The 24333-nt window shown below is 39.5% G+C and overlaps 1 protein-coding gene across 1 annotated transcript in view; it reads right to left on the bottom strand.

Annotated features, from left to right (window-relative positions):
• LOC108149950 (sarcoplasmic calcium-binding protein, beta chain) overlaps nucleotides 1-24333 on the bottom strand; it is a 216450-nt gene that overhangs the window by 106118 nt on the left and 85999 nt on the right. The window lies entirely within an intron of this gene.

Here is a 24333-nt window from a genome sequence, read left to right on the forward strand (position 1 = left end):
TTTTAATTTCAGGTAGAGTTGAAACGCAGAGAAGGAGACATATCCGAGCCTAAAATATCAGCATCTGAATCTGATCAGCATCACTAGGCGAGGCGATCTAACTAGTCTAAGCTATCTGCATTAAACTTTCCCAAAAGTTGTCTTCCTATTGCAGGACGTATATAAGTTGTAACGAGTCGGATCGGATGACTATAAAATAAAGCTCTAATAGGAACAACAAGGCTTCATGGAAATAATCGAGACAGTAAAAAAAATATTTAAAAAAACGTATTACTTTTCTATTTTTTAATGTTGTGCTTATCTCCTTGGGACGCTGTAATATTTTAATAGTTTAGGGCTTAGCATAGCAACGGTCGAATAGTTCAGATGAAAATCGTTATAGCTTGAATGTTTTAAAACATTAGGCAAAAAAAAAGTAATTTAGTTGTAATAAGGAATATATATTTTTTGACTTGCCAAAATTTGCTTCCTTTCTTATTGTATTCCTAAACTTTTTGAGATTGTTTTGTCGATGTAAAAACTGACGAACTGACCAGCGCATTTTACTTTGGGTTTTCAAGTAAAAAAAACTTTAAATTGAATTTCGTCCGAATGCCATTTATAAAGTAAGTGAATGCCTATCACCAAACCTTACAAAACGATTTTTAAAACTTTTTTTTTACATTTTCTAAACATACAATAGCAGTTAATAATATTAAAAACAAAAATTTTTATTGTATACTGTTGAACGTTGTTGCACTATAAACAGTACAAACAGGTGGCCCAACAAAACCTTTTAGCATTGTGTGCAACTTTTGAGCTCGCGATAATAGGACAAGTAATATAATATAGAGACAATTATAAAAAAAAACTTTAACTGAGTACGGTGCAAATATGTTAAAATTTTAGTTTTCAAGGCAAAAATAGAGGTTGAAATGGTTATTTAGATTATTATAATTATTATAAAGAACACGAGAGGGTTCATGAAGGCTAAAAATTTAGGTAAATCTTGGCAAGTTAAAACATATGGTAGATACTGGTGCGTAAATAAGTCACTGTTGCTGGTTCGTTAGAATTCAAAATTGTTGCCATGCCTCATCTACAGCTTATTAGCCCACTATCGATATTTCTTAAGCAATGAATTGAACACAATTAAGTTTTAGTTCTATTTAGTGTTGTTGTTGTCTATTTGCCACATGGTGTCGCAAAATCTTTATTAAATTTGTAATAGCTGGTCGTCAAAGTGCGCTGAAAGTTCTGGAGAAATATTTTGCAAAGTTGTGAAATTCATAATTGTATACACATGAATCTGCGCAGTAAGAAAAAGTTGGGATACGAATTGAGCGAAATGGCTGGAACATCTACTCCGACGCCAAAGAGTCAACCAGAATCGGAAGCAGAAATGGATTCCGACAAGGATGAAACAATCATGGATTTACAAGAGAAGGTCCCCGTAAATGATATCTTTCGGAATATTATAGACATGATGTAAAGCATAAAAGTTGGTCAATCAGAATGAACTGCTCGAGTTAACAGTGATGGTCAGGCAAACTAAGTCATACTTATTGAATCCCGTTTGGTGAACATGTGTAAAAGTGAAATCAGATCTGCTGTAGAAATGTTTGAAGAAACTACAAACTGGCACGCATGGAAGCACAGGTGATCTTGGCGCTCATGGAGTCGCAGGCAATCTTGGCGCTATTGGAGGCGCAGCTGATCTTGGCGCTACTGGCGGCGCATACATTCCTGGCTCGCATGGAGGCGCATACGTGCTTGGCGCTACTGGAGGCGCAGCTGATCTTGGCGCTCATGGAGTCGCTTGCAAAAATGGCTCACATGGAGGCGCACCTAATCATAACGGTTCTTGAGAAGCATTCATGACTTCAACGTTGCTGGAGAAACCTTTCAACGTCAAAATAGAAATGTCGGTATGTAAGGGCTTGATAATGTTGGTGGTGTTGATGGGCATGGTTTAGGTAACAATAATAGCAGTGTAGTTCAATATCAGCACTCCCGAAGTAGACATCCAAGAAAACTTATAGATTTACCAGAATTCAATGGCAGTCCAGAATCGTGGCCTGTATTTTCAACCATGTTTTGGGAATCATCGAACGCATATGGATATACCAACTTGGAAAACCTTTTGAGGTTGCAAAAGAGTTTGGCCAGAAATGTTAATAAATAGTCAAATGAACATGGTTAACCAAATAGCCCCGGTTACACAAAATAATTTAGAAAAGTTGGTCGTATTCGCTTGTAAGGTAAACAACTTGGGTTTATTTTTAAAATCAGCAAATGCAACTCAGCATTTACAGAATCCTTCTCTGATAGAGAGCTTAGTAGGTAAGATGTCACTCAGTAAGCGAGTTCAATGGATTAAATATTCATCGCCAATTCAGCCATATCGTAATTTAGACCACTTCAGCAATTGGCTGAGCACTATGGCAAGAAGCATTGCAAGCATTGCGACACCAGTTAATATTAAACAGACGAAGAATGACAAAGGCTTACATAAATGTATTTTGCATTCTTCGAATAAATCACCTAAAGGGAACAAGAAGGAATATTATCAATGTCAGGGGCAAATATTATATATATAACTGTGATATATATTTAATGGCTGATATAGCCGAAAAATGGAAAATTATAAAATCTCTTCGCCTCTGTTTTGGTTGTCTTCGACGCGGACAGACTTTGCAAGCTGTAATTACAAACGAGTGTGTAAGATAAATTGATGCAAGAAAAGCCACTATACTTCTTTACATTCAGACGATTCCCCAAAGGAAGAGAACATTGAACCAAAAGAAGCTACGATTAACAAGATCAAGCCAGCTTCTCGACAATTTTGGTTTAGGTATTGGCAGTTGAGATTATGGGGCCAAACAATAAGTTCATACATACTTACGCGTTCTTAGACGAAGGTTCGTCTGTTTTATTAATAAACGATAAATTAGCAGAACGTCTGGGTGTACTTGAACCAAAGAGAAAATTGACTTTCAACTGGATAGAAAACCATGCTAAAGAATGAGCAGGAGCTAAAACTACTAAGATGTCGAGAAGCTCACGAAAAAGTATTCTCTGCTAAGAAACCTCTCAATAAACTGTTATACAGTTGCAGATCTTTTGATTTTAGTTGGAATTAATACCTGTCACTTAATAGCAAACATTAAAAGTGTATACTTAGATACAAATCTAGTTGCAGCTAAAACACCGTTAGGCTGGCTTATTTATGGTTCCACCGATGACCCAGACAAAGGATCATCGCCATTATCTGTTGTCCACACTCCGGTTCCAAAGAAGGCAACCCTGAACAGGAAATGCATGATTTGATATCAGATTACTTCACTACAGAAAACTTTGGTGTAAAGATTCCAATTCAGCCTATCTACAAGTATATCTAGAGCCAGGGATATATTAAAGAACACATCTAAAAGACTAGATAAATACGATGAAACTGGTCTTCTTTGGAAAGAAGATGTGATTAAATTCCCGGACAGCTACAAAATGGCTTTTCAGAGGCTAAGATAACAAAATGCACGGACTCGGGAAAATGCAGGAATAAGATTTCATACATAAAGAATACGCGGACAAAATGTCTGTTCGTGAAGCCGCACTTGTTGGACCACGAACATGGTACTTACCTCACTTCGGTGTCGTAGACATAAACAAGCCCAAAATGGTGAGAGTAGTATTTGACGCCGCAGTTACGAGCAACGTTATTTAACTAAATACCATGTTTTTAAAGGGACCTGATGAAAACCCACATTGACGACGATTCTTTTTAAATTCAGACAAGGCCAAATGTTCTTGCAAGTGCAAGTTCGTAGAGAAGATCAAGATTCGTTGAGGTTTCTTTGGAGACATGGTAATCGAAATGCTCAGGTCGACACATACAATATGACTGTCCTTATATTTGGAGCAGCATGCTCGCCCTGTTGTGCTCAATACATAAAGAATATTAACGCACAAAATGCCGAAAGTTACAAGGAAGAGGTAATCAATGCCATTCAAACAAAGCATTATGTGGATGATTTTGTAGCCAGTTCAAAACTGAAGAAGAAGCATTTCAGAACAGTCAGGAAGTTAAACGGGTCCATTGGGAAAGCTTGAGCTCAGATGCTTTGTTTTTTAATTCCAAACGTACACAACAATAGCTTAAGGAACACTGATTTGGTGCAACCAACGGTTCGAACTAACAGCGAATCAACGGATAAGATTTTAGGAATGTGTTGGGATAGTCAGTCTGATAAGTTTGTATTCGATCTCAAGCTTAACCGTGTCGACAAGGAAATCGTGAGTGGAATGAAGTGCCCTGCTAAACGCCAACTGCTAAGTCTAGTTATGTCCCTTTATTATCCCTTTGAAATGTTAGCAGACCTAATGATACACGGCAAAATCTTGATCCAAGACGTTTGGAGATCTGGGATACACTGGAATGAAATGTTACCGGAAAATCTATTTTGCAGCTGTAGCATATTGGCGCGTATCTTGTGGTGAAGGTGTTAAACCACCCTTTATTGCCGGGAAAACCAGGTGCCCATCGGGTAAGTGAGATTTTTAAAACGACATCAGAAAATGACTGGCGCTGGGTTCCAACGCATTTAAACACAGCAGACAAGGCAACAAAGTCCAGCAAATATCCAAAATACGTTGTTGATAGCGAATGGATAGACGGTCCAGAGTTTTGCTGAATAAGATTCTTGGCCAATAATAGACTTCACTTTTTCATCAGATGACAGCATTGAAAGGCGTAAAACTAACATGAACGTTCATACCACACAGTTTTTGGATATCAGCCGATTCTCAAACTATCTTCGATTAAAGCGCATGAAGGGATGGTCTTTGAGATTCGTAAAAAATTGTGAGAATCAGACTCAAGGCAAAGAAAAAGGAGAATTATCCGCAGATGAGTTATTCCTTGCTGAAGTTAAGTTGTGCAAAGAAGTGCGTATACGCAGAAGAGGTTGCAGAGTTACAAACTTCAGAATCTGTGGCTAAGGGTAGTTCCATTTACGCCCTTTCCCCCAGGGCTGAATGCTTATGGCGTTTAAGTAGTTGCGCGGAGATTGGACTACGCCATTAAAATACCAGTAACTCAACGACAGCCAATAATATTGCCTTCTCGACATAGCTTCACCGAACTAATTGTGAAATGGTATCATCATCAAAATGATGAGACCATTATAAACGAAATAAGAAGCAAGTTCTGGATCACAAACCTACGAGATGCGGTCGTTCGAGCAAAGTCCAATTGTCAATATTGTAAGAATCGTAATGCCAAGCCAATCACTCCGTTGATGGGTCAATTTCCCAAAGAGAGAGTAATACCGTTTCAACGACCCTTCTCATTTGTAGGACTAGACTACTTTGGTCCGGTTATGGTAACCATCGGAAGGCGGCAAGAAAAAAGATGGGTTGCACCCTTTACATGTCTGACAATCAGAGCCATGCATTTGGAACTGGCTGCTGATTTATCAACAGACTATTTGTATTTTATGTATACGGAATTTCGGTTACAGAAGAGGTGTTCCAATAAGTATACGATCGGACATGGGAACTAATTTCGTTGGAGCAGATATTGAGCTTAAAAAGATTAAGGACCTTTTTGACTGGGATTACATTAAATCGGAAATGTCAAATAAAGCCATCGATTGGTAGTTCAATTGCCCTTCAAATCCCAGTTCTGGGAACGCTTGGTAAGGTCTACTAAACGAGTTTTAAGCGTAACGCTCAAGAAGAAAGCGCCTCACGTCGAAACCATAAGGAGTTTGCTTATTGAGGCTGAAAATATAATAAATAGCCGTCCTTTGACTCATCTTCCCATTAACATAAACGATCCGGAGTTTTTAACGACCAATCATTTTTTGCTCGGGACAACCAATTCAACTCAAACTCCAGGAGATGTTAACAGCTTCTGTCATCATAAGCAATACCGAATTGCGCAACAATTAAAGGATCACTTTTGGAGTCGATGGATTAAAGAATATCTGCCGACCGTTGGCATTTGCGAGGATAATCAGCCCAGGGGATGTTGGGAAAAGGGAATTATAATAAGCACGTTTCCGGCTAAGGATGGTTACATTAGATTGGCAGAAGTCGAGACATCTTCTGGGATTCTTAAGCGTCCAGTATCAAAACTAGCAGTATTGGATGTGCTAGGTAAAACCCCATAGTCGTTTCACGGTGGGTGGGATGTTGCTGGTTCGTTGGAATTCAAAATTGTTGCCATGCCTCATCTCCAGCTTATTAACCCACTATCGATATTTCTTAAGCAATGAATCACGAGATCGCGTCGCCCATCACAAAAAAGCAGTATATGTGAGATTGGCGGCACGACAACACAATTTAATAAATTTTTGTTTCTTTTTAATGTTGTGTTCTATATGAAAATTTCTTATTGTCCTTCGCCAAATATAACTTTATCTGGAAAGCAAAGAAGTTGTAATTCACATGGTGTGGCAAAAGTCACATTAAAAGTTAAGCGGCTACCAATTCTATGAACTCAATATCGCTTCTGACAAGATTGTGCATAAAAATAGTTCCACGCATGATTTTAGGATTTACAAGAGAAAGTAAATAAGCAATAGTAATCTACTAGAGTAGGAAGGCAACCTTGCGTTTTGATCCTAGTTTGAACCATGAAGGGCGAAAAGAAGAAATTTTTTTGTACCGACTCAATACGATTGATGTGTATCTGATATTGGGGACTAAAAACAGGAGCGCAATCTTTTAAATTAGTACGGACAATGGAAGTAAATAATAATTTAGTTGTTGAGGATCGTCAAATTCTTTCGACCTTCACTTAATAAACCCAAGAGCACTTATAGCCTTGTTAACAGAAGACTTGATGTGACAGTTGAATTATAATTTTGGATCAAAAGGAACTCCTTAATCGTTGACACCACCTCTAGGTTAGGCTAGGTTGGAGCAGCTGTCAAATTATTGACACACTTGCCCTTAGAAGGTCCATTGTGACACCGCGTGGATCTGTGTCCCCTTTTCTATATTATTGTCTGCTGCTCTTACCGCAGCTGATCTAGCATAGCTCCCATCCGCTTGCTTTCATGAATTTTATTATTCGCTTTAGGTTTATACTCGCCAGTTCAGATAAACTACTAACCGTTTCCTCCTCCTCCTCGTCCCTGGGTCGATGTGTGCCGACCAACCAATGGCCTGTAAACACTCGTATTGCCATAGTGCTAATTAGCAGAAGTTCTTTTCGCATTAATAATTGGCCATGTCTGGCGAGAGATGCGACAGTGTCTTTCGTATGTCCATGCTATGCTCGCAATTCTTTATATTTGTTTTTAATGTTTAGCTTGCAGGTGACCATCGGCATACCAATGTTCTCCTTGTCCGGAAGGAGAGGAACGGTAGTGCCGTGTCTGGCCAACTCTTCTGCAATACAATTGCCTGCAATGTTTTTATATATTTTATTTTAAATATATTTTAAACTGCAAAGCCATTTCATGTAGAGATTTTCGGCAGTTTAATATAGTTTGAGAGTTTGTATTGGTCGATATAATCGACCTGATAGCCGCTTGACTATCACTGTAGATGTTTACCCATTTTTTTTGACAGTTTGCATCGTTTAGGAGTAACAAAGCTTCATTTATAGCATATACTTCTGTATGCCGAAACCCGATTGCAAATTATTATAGGACAAACAAAGTTTAACATCATCAGCATACCTACATTAATACTCGAGAATGTGTTAAGACAGAAGGAAGATCATTGATGAACAAAAAAAAATAGTAATGGGCCCAATTGACTAACCTGCGGCACTCCAGATGTTACGTTAATATATAGTTATATTGGAAACAGCGTTTTTGAAAATAACCCTCTGAGTTCTTCCATTCAAATAACTTAAAATCCAAGTTAATAGATTATTCGAAAACCCGAGCTGTTCTAATTTATATAAAAGAATCTAATGGTTAAGAAAATCAAGTGTCTTAACATATATATATAATATCAGATGTCAATTTAAGTAGGTTCGTGGTAGTTTAGCTTCGCTTAACAAAACCAAGTTGATAAGGTGATATTAGCGAGGCGCACAAATTTTGCATATCGCTCAAATGCTTTAGGTATTTCAGACAATTTAGAAATACCTCTATTATCTTGAACATCCGACTTACCTCCCATGTTATGGAATGGAATAATAATCTATCCAGATAGCTGGAAAACCTGATACTGAGCTAGACAATTGAAACAGCACGCACCCACGAAATTGCTCTGGTTCAAATACATAGAATAGCATTGACTGCTAAGAACATAAAAATCCGATCGAGCATATATTTCCTAAAATCAGATGGCTTACTCGTCCTTGTGTTTTTTGTGTTTGTTTTTTGGTTTTTAAGTTTTTGAAGCTTTGTGTAAGCCACGGAGGTATGTTATGTCTTGGAGGAAGACTGTCAGGAACGCATTCCGTAAAAAACGTGTCTTAAACGAATAATTAAGAGAATAATTCAGTGGCAATTTCCAAATCCATGCAATTGTATAAGTTTTTCCAGTTTTGTTCGGAAATCATGTGATTTAGCTTTTTATAGTCACATTTAAGGAAGTATTTCGTTTAAGTTTGGGTGCTTATTAGCTTATGCAAGAAAGGAAGCAAACTTCGGCAAGTTGAAGTTCATATACAGTTGCAGCTAGTTAACAAAAATTTCTAAAAGGAATTACAATATAAAAAAGGTAAGTTTCTAAAATTTTTTTTTTGTTTTTATTTTTATTGTTTCCATGAGAGCTTTATGTTATAGTCGTCCGATTTTGATGAAATTTAGACGGACGGACAGACGTACATGGCTAGATCGAATCTCCTAGTGATGTTGATCAAGAATATATATACTTTATAGGGAAGGAAACGTCTCCTTCACTGCGTTGCAAACTTCTGACTGAAATTATAATACCCTCTGCAAGGGTATAAAAATCAAAAAACATAAATTTTTGAATTTTAAATTCAAAACTAAACAAATTTATAACTTTAATAGGAAATTTCGTTGCGCTGGAAATAGTTTTTAGCCTTTATGGAAAAAGGTTACACGGGCGAATAGTGACTAGCAAAGAGATTACAAATTTACGCTCCAAAGAAGTGAGATTATGGCAAATTTTAAAAATGTTCTTGGTTTTTTTGAACTTTTAGTAATTCATTACTTTACGCAACTAAAAAATCTTTCTAGTATTGCTGCAAGTTTCAAGTTATTGACAAAAAAAAACACTACTTTACGGGAAAAAAGTCGTAACATACAAAACTTCTAAATTCAAATTTTTTCACAAAATAATAATGAACATTCGGCTAATCAAACACATTTTATAAAAATGTTCACAATCGCAATTGAATTTGACTATGCCTATGATTAAAAAAAAAAAAAAACAGATCAGGAAGTTATGAACCGTGATCTTATCTGAACTTCTTCTGAATTAAAGCCCTATAGTGTAATTACCAGTCGTCAACTCACAGGAGGGATTACAGTGAAGAATTTCAAAAACTGTCAAAACAACTGTCAATTAAATTTAAATTTCTTTTATATTTCAAATGCTTTAATAAATAAATCACTTTTTCCAACAAATAAGAATGTATAACATAATTACTAATAATAAATTTCCCACTTATTGGAAAATGAATGCTCAATGTACTTGATTTAATCCTTGACCTACAAGGTGGGTTCCAAAGTTAACAAGATTTTTTGAATCTAGCGCCCTCTAGCCATCTGTATGTCTACTGGTGCGTTAGAATCTGCTATAGTTTTTCTACTTCCAGAAAAAATTGGAAGTGAGGTTATTGCGCTTTAAGTGTCAGTATGTTTTTGTCATCGGTGCAAAATGAGCTTCGAACAAAGAACCAACATTAAATTTTGTTTTAAAATTGGTAAAACTTTTACCGAAACGTTTCAATTGATGAAACAAGTTTATGGCGATGATTGCCTATCCCATAGCAGAGTGCACGAGTGTTTTCAACGTTTTCAAAGTGGTCGTGAGGACATAAATGACTATGAACATGTGGGCCAACCAAAATCCGTGATCACCGAAAGTTCCATCGAAACTGTGAGTGAATTCATAAAAAATCAGCCGAAATCATCATTGAAATTAAAGAAAATAGAATTGAACATCTCCAAAACATCGATTTATCGCATTTTGACCGAACATTTGGGCTTTTAAAAGGTGTGTGCACACACAATTTGTTCCGCACAAATTGACTGACGTCTAAAAATTGCTCAGAATTCAACATTCGAAGGACATTATTAAAGAGGCAAAAAAATACCCGAACTTCCTTTACAAGATTGTGACTGCTGATTAAACGTGGTGTTTTCAATATGATCCCGAAACGAAACGCCAGAGTGCTGAATGGAAGGCGTCGGACGAGCCGAAACCCAAAAAATTGCGCCTGGAGAAGTCAAAAGTGAAGACAATGCTGATTTGTTTTTATGATTCCAAGGTTATTGTCCACAAAGAAGTTGTTCCACCCGGCCAAAGCGTTAATGCGGTATTCTACCTTGCAGTTTTGAAGCGTTTGGTGCGCAGTATTCGACGTGTTTGGCCCGAATATCGCGAAGATTGAAGTTGGCGTTTGTTGCACGATAATGCGCCGCCTCATCGATCGGCGCTTGCGTCCTACTATTTGAACAAAAATCACATTTTAACTATCAATCACTCCCCGTATTCACCTGATATGGAACCGTGCGACTTTTACCTTTTCGGAAAAATGCATTTGCCGATGAAAGGAAAGCGTTATGCAGACGTAGAGGCCATACAAAAGCATACTGACGTTCATACTGGGCAACGAGCTAAAACACTCTTTCGACATGCTTTTGGACAGTGCAAAAATAACATAAATTGATTTTGCCGAAAAAACTATTTGTTCTGTATTTTTTTAATGAAAATTTTAATACTGTTTTGTATTAATAATGCGAAAACTTGTGACTGCAGTAGTTCGAGACGATGTTAATTTGCGAAACTTGTGAAAAACTATTTCGAAAGCACGACGAAAAGGAGTGGCTACGATGACGTTCGATTGATCACAGACTATTATATTTCAATAATTTCTATTAGAACGTAACCTATGGCGAGAGACGGGGCGAATTCGCAATAACGAACGGACGAAAGCTTTATTGGCTCCCGTTCTCGCCCTACAACTAGTGATTTAAATACAAGCGCCAAGTACGCAAACACCGCCCCCTCTGAAGGGACGACGTCCTTCAGCCCAGAACGGGCAACAGGGCCAGTCGGTGGACAGCTCGCCGATATTCCCCGTCCTGCGTCCTGACGTCCGCCACTCGAACCTTTCTATCGGCGCCGGCGTGCACCGCTACCACTCGTCCAATCCTCCACTGCTGGGGCGGAAGGATGTCTTCTGCGACGACGACGAGCGCTCCCACGACGAGGTAGGGCTCCCCCTGGTGCCACTTGGACCGCTGCTGGAGGCTGGAGATGTACTCCCGGGACCATCGCTGCCAAAACCTGTGCTTGAGAGACGAGAACCCTCGCCATCGTCGCAAGCAGGTCAGGCTGATCTGGTCCGGGAGCGCCGCTGATGGTGGGGCCAGAAGAGGGCCGCCGATGAGCAGATGCCCGAGGGACAGGGCCTCGCCGTCGTTCGGGTCGCTGCTTAGAGCGCCGAGGGGCCTGGAGTTGAGCACGGCCTCCACGCTGGTGAGCAGAGTTCCGAGCTCCTCCGCGGTCAAGAGGTCTTGGCCTACCGTCCGAAGGAACAGGTGCTTTGCAGACTTCACACCTGCCTCCCATAGTCCGCCGAAGTGCGGTGCTCTGGGCGGTATGAACGCAAACTCGCATCCTTTTTTTGATGCGAATGTTTCGATACCGCCCCCTGCTCCTTCAGACGGGCTCGGAACTCTCTCATGTGGCGATCTGCGCCGACGAAGTTGATGGCTTTGTCGCACCACACCTTCTCCGGAATCCCGCGACGGCTCACGAACCTTTGAAATGCCAACACGAAGGCATCAGTGGCTAGGTCAGACACTAATTCTAAGTGGACCGCTTTGGACGCAAAACAGACGAACACGGCCACGTACGACTTGTACGGTGGCTTACCACGGATACGATACGTTGTGCTGAACGGACCACAAAAATCAACGCCACAAATATTGAACGGGCGGAGAGCTCGAAGTCTATCTGCTGGCAAGTTTCCCATAATTTGCGTCAAGAGTTCCGGCTTACAGCGAAAGCAGCGCATGCACGACCGAACTGTTCGTCAGCAGACTTATTGAGCATTAACTAGCCAGATTTTCTCGCGCAGACGACTTACGAGAGCTCGTGGGCCAGCGTGACAGTTCGTAACGTGCAGGTATGACACATAGGATCTGACGAACTGTGAGCTTTTAGATAGCAACAACGGGAATTTGGCTTCGTACGGGATAGGAGCATTCAATAACCGACCCCCAACTCGTAGCAATATCGAGGAGCACCAACCTAATTTATTTTCCTGAAGAAAAGGGTTTAACTTTTGAATATTCGTTGCTACCGGTTTATTTTTCCGAATTTTACTTATGTCGTCCCTGAATTCGTGAAATTGGATAACTTCGACAATTTTATCAAAAGCGAAATCCAGTTCTCTTGGCAAAATACTTTTTTCAAAGGGCTTCGACACCTTTCTGCACCTTTGAATAAAACGAAAAACCCACACGAAAACTCTCAGAAGCTTCAGGTGCGACGAAAAGGACTCTGTTTTCTGAAGCACATAATTTGGCTCTGGGCTGACTACGAGAGCTATTGCCGATTTGCCTAGCTCCATCGACATTACATCAGCCGGCAGTTCGAAATGTTTATTTACAGGCCAATTATTTTCTGAGTCTAGCAAGAACGAAGGCCCACCGAACCAAATGGCAGACACTATGTCTGCTGGGTTGACTTTCGTGGGAACGTGTCTCCAAATTGCTTTCTCCGACTACTCCTGAATTTCTGCAACCCGGTTCGAAACAAAAACCGACAACGACGAGGGATGGGTTTTAATCCAGTGTAAGTGATCTCGGAGTCTGTCCACTGGAAAACATTCTCAATGGGAGAATTTAGCAATGGCCTGACACGATTATAGAGATCTGCTAAAAGGTGAGCTGCACACAGCTCAAGGCGAGGCAAAGTTTTCGTCTTGAGGGGAGCTACTTTCGATTTGGCGGTCAATAAAGACACTTTCAAACCTTCAGCAGTTTGAGTCCGAACGTAGATGCACGCTCCATACGCTCGCATGGAAGCGTCAGCGAAACCATGTATTTGGGTCAGGACTTGTGGATCTGTGTTGACGAATCACGATACCTTAATTTTAGGCAGCTGCAGAAGCGTCGCTTTAAACGTCTCCCACGACGTGAGCAACTGCATCGGTAGCGACTCGTCCCAATCTAATTTTCGAAGCCACTGTTCCTGCAACAACATCTTTGCTTTTGTGACCAAAGGACACAAGAGGCCAAGTGGGTCGAAAAGTCGAGCAGTCACCGACAAAATATTTCGTTTTGTCGCGCGAAGATCCAGGAAAGAGTCATCCAACCGAAATTGAAAGTAATCTTTAACCGGTAACCAAACCACGCCAAGGGTCTTGGTTACGTCTGAGTCTGCCATAAGTGGCATTACAGCGCTATCAGATGCGGAAACTTCGTCTCGAAGGCTTTGCAGGTCCTCAACGCATCCGGCGCCAGTCAACAAATCGTCAACATAAAAATCATTCTGAATAACCTTTGCTGCTTTTGGATGAGTTGCTTGCGCCATCTCTCCTAGATGCATTAAACACCGAATTGCCAAAAAAGGGTGCTGGCGAAGTTCCATATGTAACGGTGTTAACTTAAAGATTTTCAGGGACTCAGAAGGATCTCGTCTCAATACTATGAGCTACCTGCGTGGAAGTACGGCTCGATGCATCAAAAACTACTCTCAACTTAGTTGAAGTACTTTGTGGCCGTAAAACGCATTGGTGCGGAATGAAATAGTGCGGAGTATTCGGGATTTTGTCATTGGTGGAGGACATGTGGCCCAGTGAAACATATTCCTCCATAAATTCAATATAAATCTTCTTCAACGAAGGGTCCTTTGACAATTTCCTTTCTAGCGACAAAAATCTACGTTTCGCAACTTCGTATGACGAACCAAGAGTTTTTGGGTCAGATTTAAAAGGCAAACGAACCGAAAATATACCGGACGACAATCTTTGAGTATTTTTCTCAAAGTGTTGTTGACAGAGTTGTTGCTCAGGAGTATGAACTTTAGCCTTGGGCGGCAAGTCCTCCACAGACCAAAATTTCTGCAGGCTTGTGCCAATTGACTCCAACGCTTCCTCCTGGCAGCTGAGATGTACCATTTTTTCAGCGTTTTTATTATTTTCAGAGGCACATCTGCCTGACACTATCCAGCCGAGAACTGTCTTTTGTAGGATGGGGAATTCAGGCCCCTGCTTTATCTGGCCAATAGATAAAAGTTCAAAGAATGTTTCAGCGCCGATAAGCATATCTATTTTTTGGGGCTTGAAGAAGAATGGATCTGCCAACTGAATATTTTCAGGCACCCTCCACCCGCTGGTGTTCACCGCTTGATCCGGATGATAACCAGAAATAGTTTTCATAATCCAAAAATCGGACGACAATTGGCTGTTCCCTACTTGCGACTTCACAATCGTGTGTATTTTTTTTGTGCCTTGGGCATTAGTTCCAACAATGCCTCGCAAGCTCATACACACGTCCTCTCTTGTAATTTTAAGCCTCTGAGCGAGCTCATCGGTTACAAAGTTTATTTGTGAACCAGAGTCGAGCAACGCTCGAGCTAATACCGCTTTTGGTTTTGAAGCTCACAACAGCAGTTGCAAGAATGACTCGATCCGATGCATTCGCATGTAAAACATACGACGTGGATGGAGACTTCTGCATGCGCGTGGGCTGAGAAGGGGGTGGCAACGCGAGATTTGTGTTTGGGGAATATATGTGTAGCAAAGTGTGATGTGAGGAATTGCACACTCTACATCTGTTCGATTTGCATTTTTTGACCGTGTAACCCTTTCTTAAGCAGTTAATGCATAGTGTGCTCTTTTAACTGTTAGGGCTGCAAAGAAAGCGCAGTTTCCAATCTGATGTTCAGCTGGGTTGCAATACATGCATTGAACAGAGTCGTTCCTAACAGCGACAAACGAAAAACTCCTATTTCCATTCTTCTTAGGGTGAGATTGGGTCTGCTGAACAGTTTTGGGCTTGGAAGCCTCTTCCGCTACCATGTGTTGGTATCGCCTGTTGAGGGCCGCCTCACATTCGCTCCAAAGTGGAAGTGAAGTATAATCTAACTGTTCTTCCCATTTTCTTTTAGTTCCTGCAACGACCTTGCTCATTACCAGATGTATTAAAATAGCATTAGTAATGCGTCTATCATCCCCAATAGACAGCAAGGAGTCATACAAGGCTGTGACCGTGTCGATGAGGGTTCTCAAGGCTGTAGCATTGTAGCAACCTCGCTGAAGGTTGGGGAATTTTTTGCAAATTAAAAAGTGTCGATATGTTGTCAAAAAAAAAAAATAAAACAATCGTTATCGTACACCCGCTTCAGGCTAGCAAGGGCTTTCGGATAATTTTCCGCAGTGACCTGAAAGGCCCAAACTGTTCCTAAAGCGTCTCCAGCTAAACACGAAATTAAATGAGTGAATTTTTCAGTATCGTGAAAAGTGTCATCTTTGTCAACGAAAGTTTCGAAAAGGATTATAAAATTTTTAAATTCGGAGTGTTTTTCGCTAAAGGTTGGGAGAGCAAAGCTCGACAGGCGGCATTGAGGCGGTCGATTTGCTGTCGGAGCGGATTTCTCGATATTATTTTGTTTGCACTCACTTAAAATCGAAATCAGCAATGACTTTGTCATTACGGCCCTCTCCTCCAACTCGTCGCGGTATGCATCTTTTGTATCTTTCACTTCTATTTGGTTTTAAAAAAATATAAAGCATTTTCAATGTGCGTATTTAGAATCGCTAATCGACACTTCAGCTCAACCGGATTTACAGATAATTTAGCTACTTTTAAATGGCGATAAGTTTGGTTAATACTTTTCATGTAAACATCTCGTTGATTTTTAAGCTCTTTGATATCCTTAGTTGGCATTGCGTTTATTTGTATTTATTTTATTGGTATCGAAGAGGAGTTAAATATTTACTTTTTTTTGTATTAAATTATTTATTTGTTAAATAATCTAATAAAAATCAACGAGTAATATACCGATCGCACACAGTGTAGGGGAGCTAAGTGCCGAGAGAAGTACAGCGAAAAATATCTAAATAGGGTTTTTATATTTTTTATATAAACCCTGCGACAGTATTTGCCGCACGCACGCACTGTAGGGAAGCTAACGCTCAAGCTCAAGCGTACCGAAAAAAAGAACAAACGTTTAGGCAGACCGAAAATTGCACTGCTGCAGCGATCGAGAACGAAAACGACCAAAGATAACTCGAAATAGCGGCAGCGGTGTCAGTGTGCGTGTGTATGTGTACGCGGCTAGCGGCTCTTCCAAGGCAAATGCTAACGGAGAATGATACACTGACCGATAACTAAGAGCAACGAATAGATAAGCCTGACGCCGAAATGCGCGCAAAAATTATGAAAAGCGAGGGAAAACTGAAAAGAGCGGGAAAATTCTGAAAAGCGCGGGAAAATGTTCAGACAAACTGCGGCGAAAGTTATTGCCGCTAATTTTTGAGAGCTACACTTTTCACAAGTTGCACTTTTTTCCAGCTGTTTTATTTATACCCTTAATTGGTGCTCACTACGACGAAAATTTGGGGAATTAGGTTCGCACAAATTGGGTCGACGACGAGTATTTTATTTGCTTTTTTAAGTGCCAAAGCGATTCACATATAATTCGAAATATATTAAGTATATTGCAGAATTTTGGTTGTTAGTACATGCAAATTTTTATTTCTTGGTTAGAATGCTCATTATCTACCGATTTTTACACGAATGCAAAAAGTTAAAAGATGGGCCAAAACATAATTGACAAAACGCCACAGATTAACTTTCAACTTTTGGCACTCTATATCTGGATGGCCGACTTGATAATTGCAACTTCCTTTTTTACTTCCATTTGGCGGCAGCAGCAAATTAAGCAATTAAATTTGCAGAAACGTCTGGGGCAACTCAAGGAACGGCAGAAAATTTCCAGCGACGAAATATTGTTAAATTTAATTTATTGGCCGAACCGACACGAATAAATTGGTTTTTGGTATTGTATGTAATGTTTATAGTTTTTCACCAAAAAAAAATTAAAACTCGCGAACTCTGCTGCTAATCACGTCGGGGTCACCATGAAAATTTAATACTGTTTTGTATTAATAACACGAAAACTTGTGACTGCAGTAGTTCGAGACGATGTTAATTTGCGAAACTTGTGAAAAAAACTATTTCGAAAGCACGACGAAAAGCAGTGGCTACGATAACGTTCGATTGATCACTGACTATTATATTTCAATAATTTCTCTTAGAACGTAACGGTATCAGCACCACACCTAAAGTATCTACACTAGACAAGGCCAGCTCACCAAGCAGCTAGTTGACCAGGAACGCGCACCTCGGCCAGCAGTTGGCTTCGGCCAGTACAGGGTCGGCTAACCAGACATCCAAACATCGAGCGGGCAAAGGCGGTTATTCTCGATTTTGTCGCAGAGAATACCCCTATTAACACCAAACGGAAGAGGTCGATGGAGTTGGCACAACTAGTCAGCAAAAAAGCCAGAACAACCAACCGGGGAACATGATCGAAGTCCTTAACGGCAGTGTTAAGGACAGCAAGATCATCGGAGTCGTCAAGCGGAACGATGAGAGCGGTCGAATCTTACCAATAGGGTCACATCCCTAAAAGTGCTGAATAACAATCCAGGCTTTCAACCAGACTGCATTAAAGCAGGCTGATACCAAGACAACTTCAAACTCATTGCCCTTTACGTGGCTGCGATCGCGATGGTGTACTACGGAGCCAACCCGGATATCTGCGATGCCTCTGATATCCCGTATAGACCTAGAGCCAAAGCGTGGGTCACAGCAGAATCTTTAGAACCTGAAGAGGTTCTATAGATTTTCACCAGGTTTAACCTCAAGATACCTACAGACGTGTGGAAGGTGGTTAAGATAGAGGAAAGTGAGAAGAGCACTATGAACGTCGCTATCCTGATCAACTCTTCATGCTTGAATCCTCTGGCGCAACAGATGTACACCGTCCACTACGGTTTTGAAAATGTGAGGATCCGTATTTATGACATGGACGAGCTGGCGGCCGTCAACATGCCGGCATGTGCGTCTTACGAACCACCAACCGACGATGAAATAGAACCGGACAAGGAGCCGGAAAAGCAGGCGAACAACGCGGGCAAAGTGTTCACAGATATGGAGCTCATGGAGTCCCTCAGAAGCTTGCACACCAAAGCAGACTCGAAAAAGCTGCAGGATATTGCCGGAGAGTTGAGGCTAACCAGCCGCATCCAGGGTCTCCAGGTGGTGCAGTGTCTCCAAATTAATCTGCACCACAGCATGGTAGCAACAACTGCCCTTTTTAAGCGCCTGGAAACAGTCGTAATAGACGCAATCCTTATGCAAGACCCGTGGATTGTGGTTAATAAAATCTGAGGCCTAAAAGACCCCAAAAATATACCAACTTCAGTCACAGTGGTAAGGACCTAGAATCTGTATACTTATCAAATCACACTTTAATGCTTTTTTCCTCGTCCTCAGTTCAGTGACAGCGACCTCACAACGGTCAGACTCGAGCTGAAAAATCATACCCACTACACCATATCATCATTCTATCCAGCCCATGATCATGGGGGACCATTACCTAGCATCATCTTTAAAAAACTTGTACACGCTACTTTCTCTAAAGGCCTCACCCTGATCCTAGGAGGGGTAAGTTTCTTTTCAATTACATTCTATAGACCCATTTATTTATCTGCAACGGAGGCAATGTCCCGATCACTAAGAATAAAACATAAATTTTATACATTACCCTATCCGCCGAGACCCTGATTGCCCTAATCCGACACTGGAGTTTCGGGGATGACCTCTTCTTCTCTGATCACCAATTAAAAAAAAACCGACAGGGGGTACTACACTTAACACCTATCCTCTAACTTAGAAACCCTTTCTCCATTTATTCCGAACCCCCAAGAAAAACTAGAGGAAAAAGTAAACGTCCTCACAGACACCTGCAGGAAAGCTTTAAAAAGAGCCTGCCCTATTGGGTAAATAAAATCGAACCATTAGCCCCCATGGTGGACTAACGCACCTCAAAAATAATTGAAGATAATAGTTCACTAAGGCCAAACATAACAATACTGACAATAGCTGGAGTGAGTACTATACGTAACTTAGCGTATAAAAAAAAAGAAATAAGACAGGCCAAACGGAAACAGCAAGCTTTTTCAGTAGCATAGCGGCGACCACCGAGGCAGCTCGGCTCAGGAAGATTCTATCTTAATCCCTTACCTTCGGATGCCTCAGAAACCAGCCAAGAAACACCAGAGCTGCTCCTAGACACTTAGTTTTCTTTAAACTTTATTTGTATTTGTATTTGTATTTATTATAAAATTTCATCCTAACGCTGCAAGTTTGGAACTTACAAGTCACTACGAGTTTGCAAATATTTAATTGTTACATTATACTTAAAACTAATTTTCATAAAAACTAACCTAAGTCGCCTTCTATTTTTACTTTAATTTACGTAATAGTGTTTTTAAGGTGTGTGAATGATTTTATGATGATTGCGTGGCACTGCTAATATTTTTAAGATGGTTTGGGGCTGATTCCATGATCGAATAGCATTAATTAAAAATTGTCTTTCGGATGTCAATGATCTAGGTCTTATGCAGGTAAGATTGTTTGCTCTTCTAGAGGATGTAAATTGAAGTTATTCGAAAAGATACGAAGGTTCTTTTTGGAAAATAATTTTTTGCAGAAAAATTAAGTTTCGCATCTTTATCCATTCATTTAGCGAGATATCGAATATTTTCAGCGAAAATTCGGATACGTGATCTGAATGTGGTTGGTTGAATATATACCCCGCTATACAATTAAATAGAACTTTAATTTTGTTCTTACTGGTAGTGTCACAGTTTGAAAAAACTTCTACTTCATAAAATAGCGCTGGAACAATGAAGGTTTTAGCTATTAGTAAACATATATGGGTGGGCAGGCAATTTTTAGTTACGGATAATGTCCTTATTATGCCATATGTTTTCGCTACAGACTTTGTAATATGATCATTCCAGGTAAGAGTTCTGTTGAATGTAAAACCTAAGTTTACAGCTGTATCAACGTACTCAAGTGGCGTGCTATTCATACTCAGTGGCTGCAAATTGTTAAAAATTATCTTTCTTTTACTTATGACAAGACATTTTGATTTTGATGGGTTGATCCGAAGTCCATTGTTGCCGGCCCACTCATTTACACGTTCAAGTTCTCTGTTACAAACATCTATACATTCATTTATTCTGTTTAAAGGACGACTCACATACATTTGGACATCATCAGCATACAAGTGTACATTAACATATGAGGTAAACAATAAGGAACCAAGCACAGACCCTTGGGGTACACCACGATTAACATTTTTATATGAAGCGAAACGCTAGACAGTACAACATATTGACGTCGATTTTGTAGGTACGAAGACACAAGTTTTACAGAACAAAGGACATTATGGTTTACTGTATCGAAGGCCTTACAATAGTCCAGCAAAACTAAGAGTGTAACATTGTTTTCGTCTATTTGTTCCCTTATGTCGTCTGCAATTTTAAAATAGCTGAGGTACAGCTTCTGTTTTTCCTAAAACCAGACTAATTAGTAAGCATTGCATTGTCGGGCATAAATTTATTAATTTGATCAGCCATCAGATTCTCAAATACCTTTGATAGGTATGGTAAAATGGAGATGGGTCTGTACTCATTATTTGATTTAGGAATCGGAATTATTTTTGCCGCTTTCCAACAGTTCGGATAAGTAAATTTTGTCAGTACAGTATTAAAGGTATAGGTTATGTATGGCAGGATTTTTGGCAGCAGAATTTTTATGAATTTAGGGCTTATGTTGTCAGACCCAGTGGCGTCACTCTTAATTCGTAGTATACTTTGAAGGACATCACACTGATTAACACACAAAAACCTAAATCTAATATCACAGACAGTTTCAGATACAAATCGTGGGTTCAGATATTTATTTTCAGTGATTTCAGGTACTGTGCAGCTTAAGAACTTTTTATTAAGTTCATTTACATCTATGTCTTGTTCAAGTCTTGGTTTAACTTTGCATATTCCCAGGTTTTTAATTATTTTCCATGTCTGAGCAGTGGAAGATGCGTTGTTGAATTTATGGGAATAGAAATTTGCCTTGGCGGTGTCAGTAAGTTTGGTCACTTTTTTTTTCAATGACTTGAACACTGCACGAGCTTGAGGTGTCCTGTCCCGTCACGCTGTAATATTGCGTCTTTGATGTTTCTTTGGAACCATGGTTTTTCAGAAAAACGAATAACTTTGCTACGAACAGGTACGAGACAGTTATATAAATAACAAATATTGTTTTGTAAAAGGTTAACTTGTTCGTCTACTTCGGAAAGGAAATATATGTCATTCCAATTGCACAAATTAAAGGTGGAGTCCAAAAGGTCATAGTTGATATTTCTAAAGTCCCTAAAAACTATTGGATGGTCAAGGTATTGTGGGTCAAGTGCGTAAGTCAAGTATATGAGGTCGTGTTTTGAAAACGATGGGACAATAAGTTGGTCATATGTAGCTACTTTGTCTGTATCAGACGCAAAAAATAAATTCAAAAGCGGGATTGCCAAAAGAAGAGGCAAGGCCGACGAAAGCTATTTTGCAAAGTTCCGAAAACGGAGAAAACCCAAAATGAAACCAAATTTGTATACAATTTTGGAGTAAATACGGGGGTTCAAAATAAACACAACCGATTAGCTTGACACAAAAGTCGAAGTCCAAATATTTAATGATTATGTCTGTTACCTTTACCATTTGCGGTACAATCAGGCATGCAAAATGTGTGGGATTTGTTGGCAAAGTTAAAGACTGCATTGACCTGCGGTCTATGCTCAGTCATGTGTGGCTTTATGAAGCAGACTCGAGACGGTTTTAAGAATATTTTTGAAGTGATAAAACAACTCACTGAAGGGTACAACGCGGAAAGTGAACAGTGAGCCCATTAGAACTGGCGCTTCTTTAAAAGGAATCTGCCCCAATTGCAATTTTAAATATTTGTAATAACTCTTTACCGGCACCTAGCTCATCAGCTCCTGTCACTGGAGAAGTTGTAGAGCAGCCCGGTGCACAGTGGTCGGTGTTGTATAGAGGCCGCGGCCATAAATACTTCTAGAGGGGCTATTGCTTTGAAACTTTTACCAAAAACCTAGACAAATTTTATAAATATATAGGACAAGAACTGGTCAGATCGCACCACCATAAACTATACCTTTAATAGGAATAATCGGGAAAAAATGGAAAATAAATTATAACTTTTTTGATTTTAACATTTTTTGTTTAGTTCTTTAAGATTTAGTATTAGTTTAATATTTAATATTAATATTATTGAAATCGGACAACTATATCATATAGCATTCGTTGATACGACACAGAGCAGAAAATTGGCACTGAAATACCCAATGAAAATCATGCTTTCAATGCTATTCTTGAAGAGGACAAATAGAGCAAAAAAAAAGATGAATAAATTCAAATGGCTAGACCAACTATAAATAAGAATTGGTACATATAAATTTAAAATTTTGACTTTGATTTTTTTATTTATGGCCTATGGAACCGACCACTGTGCGGTGAAGTACTCCCTTCATCAGAAAGTCCGAGTAAAAATGTATACAGTGTTCATGGTGTTATTGGCGGTGAAAAGAAACTTTCTGTTGTTCCCCATATAAAAAAAATTATTTGTTTCTCGATTTAGCCCCGAAATATAATCTGATGATGCAATGGATTTTATTCAAGAAAAAGACATCCAAACATTAAAGTTGGACAATACGCTTGCAAGATATCCTCTATCCTCCAGAAGCTTTTAACGTTCTAAATAATACAAGTTTTTGGCTTGACGACGAACTAATAATAATAGAATTTCATCCTAAAAGACAAAAAAATCATAATCGGCATCCAATTTTAGAGTCTGTTCCAAAAAACTGAACTATATTTCTACTAAATATGGAGTTACCAAGATTGATTACACCAATGAAACAGAATTTGTTAATGTAAAAGTTTCCTTACATGCCGTATCTATTTTTGTAATTTGTTCTTATATTCCCCTGACTCTGACATTTTAATTTTTTAGCATCATTTGCTTTTAAATCTGTTCTATCTCTTCTTTCTGACATTTGATTGTTTTGGAAAATTTAATTCTACCAGATGATGACTTTGTTTATGAGCTTTTTCCGTAAATCTTTAAGAAGGCAATTAGATGTTCTATTTGTTTTGGATCCGTATGAGGTAGTTGTATCTAGAATTGACCCTCTAGTTGTCCCAAAGGACCGACACCATCCCACAATGGAATTGACAATTTCTCTGCCCTGCTCTGATAGCTATTCTTAAAAAGTTTCTCAAACTAAAACAAAATAACTTAAATAAACTTGATTTCCGAATACAAATAAACAAACTAATATAATTACATTGACTTGGAAATTGAATTATTCTAAAGCGTTTTTAACATGTTTTTAATGAATGCGTTCCTAACAGTCTTCCTCCTAGACATAACAGCACTCCGTGGCTTATACAAAAGCTTTAAAGACTTAAAAGTATAAAAAATATTTACAACTAAAGCACTATTGGAGCTGGAGTTCCTCAAGGTAGCGTGCTTTGGCCAACATTATATGTCCTCACACAGCAGACATCCCAATTACGCACACGACTAACAACATCTACGTTTGCTAAAGATAAAGCAATTCTTAGCCGCTCAAAATGCCCGATGCAAGGAATTGCGCAGCTAGCTCTTCATTTGTCGATGCTGAAAAATGGCTATCAGATTTGCGAACTAAAGTGAACAAACAAAAAAGCAATCACGTTACGTTCACCCTGAACAGTCAAAACTGTCCGCCGCTCACGCTAAACATCATTATAGTCCCGCAAGCAAGCGAAGTGACGTATCTAGGAGTACAAATCGACAGAAGACTCACCTGACGCCGGCACATTGAAGTCAAACTAACACACCTAAAGCTGAAAGCCAGCAGCACTCAATGGCCTATCAACGCTCGGTCTCCCCTTTGCCTCGAATATAAAGTAATGCTATATAACTCGGTACTAAAACCTATATGTTTCTTCTGGTAGACCAACATAATGTCCGGCAGACCCAAAGAAACTGTCCGATTTAATATTCCTAAAAATCTGAATGCCTTTCAGATCTTTCATCTGAT

The sequence above is a fragment of the Drosophila elegans genome, unplaced genomic scaffold (genome assembly GCF_018152505.1).
Source record: "Drosophila elegans isolate 14027-0461.03 unplaced genomic scaffold, ASM1815250v1 contig_524, whole genome shotgun sequence".
Classification (NCBI taxonomy): Eukaryota; Metazoa; Arthropoda; class Insecta; order Diptera; family Drosophilidae; genus Drosophila; species Drosophila elegans.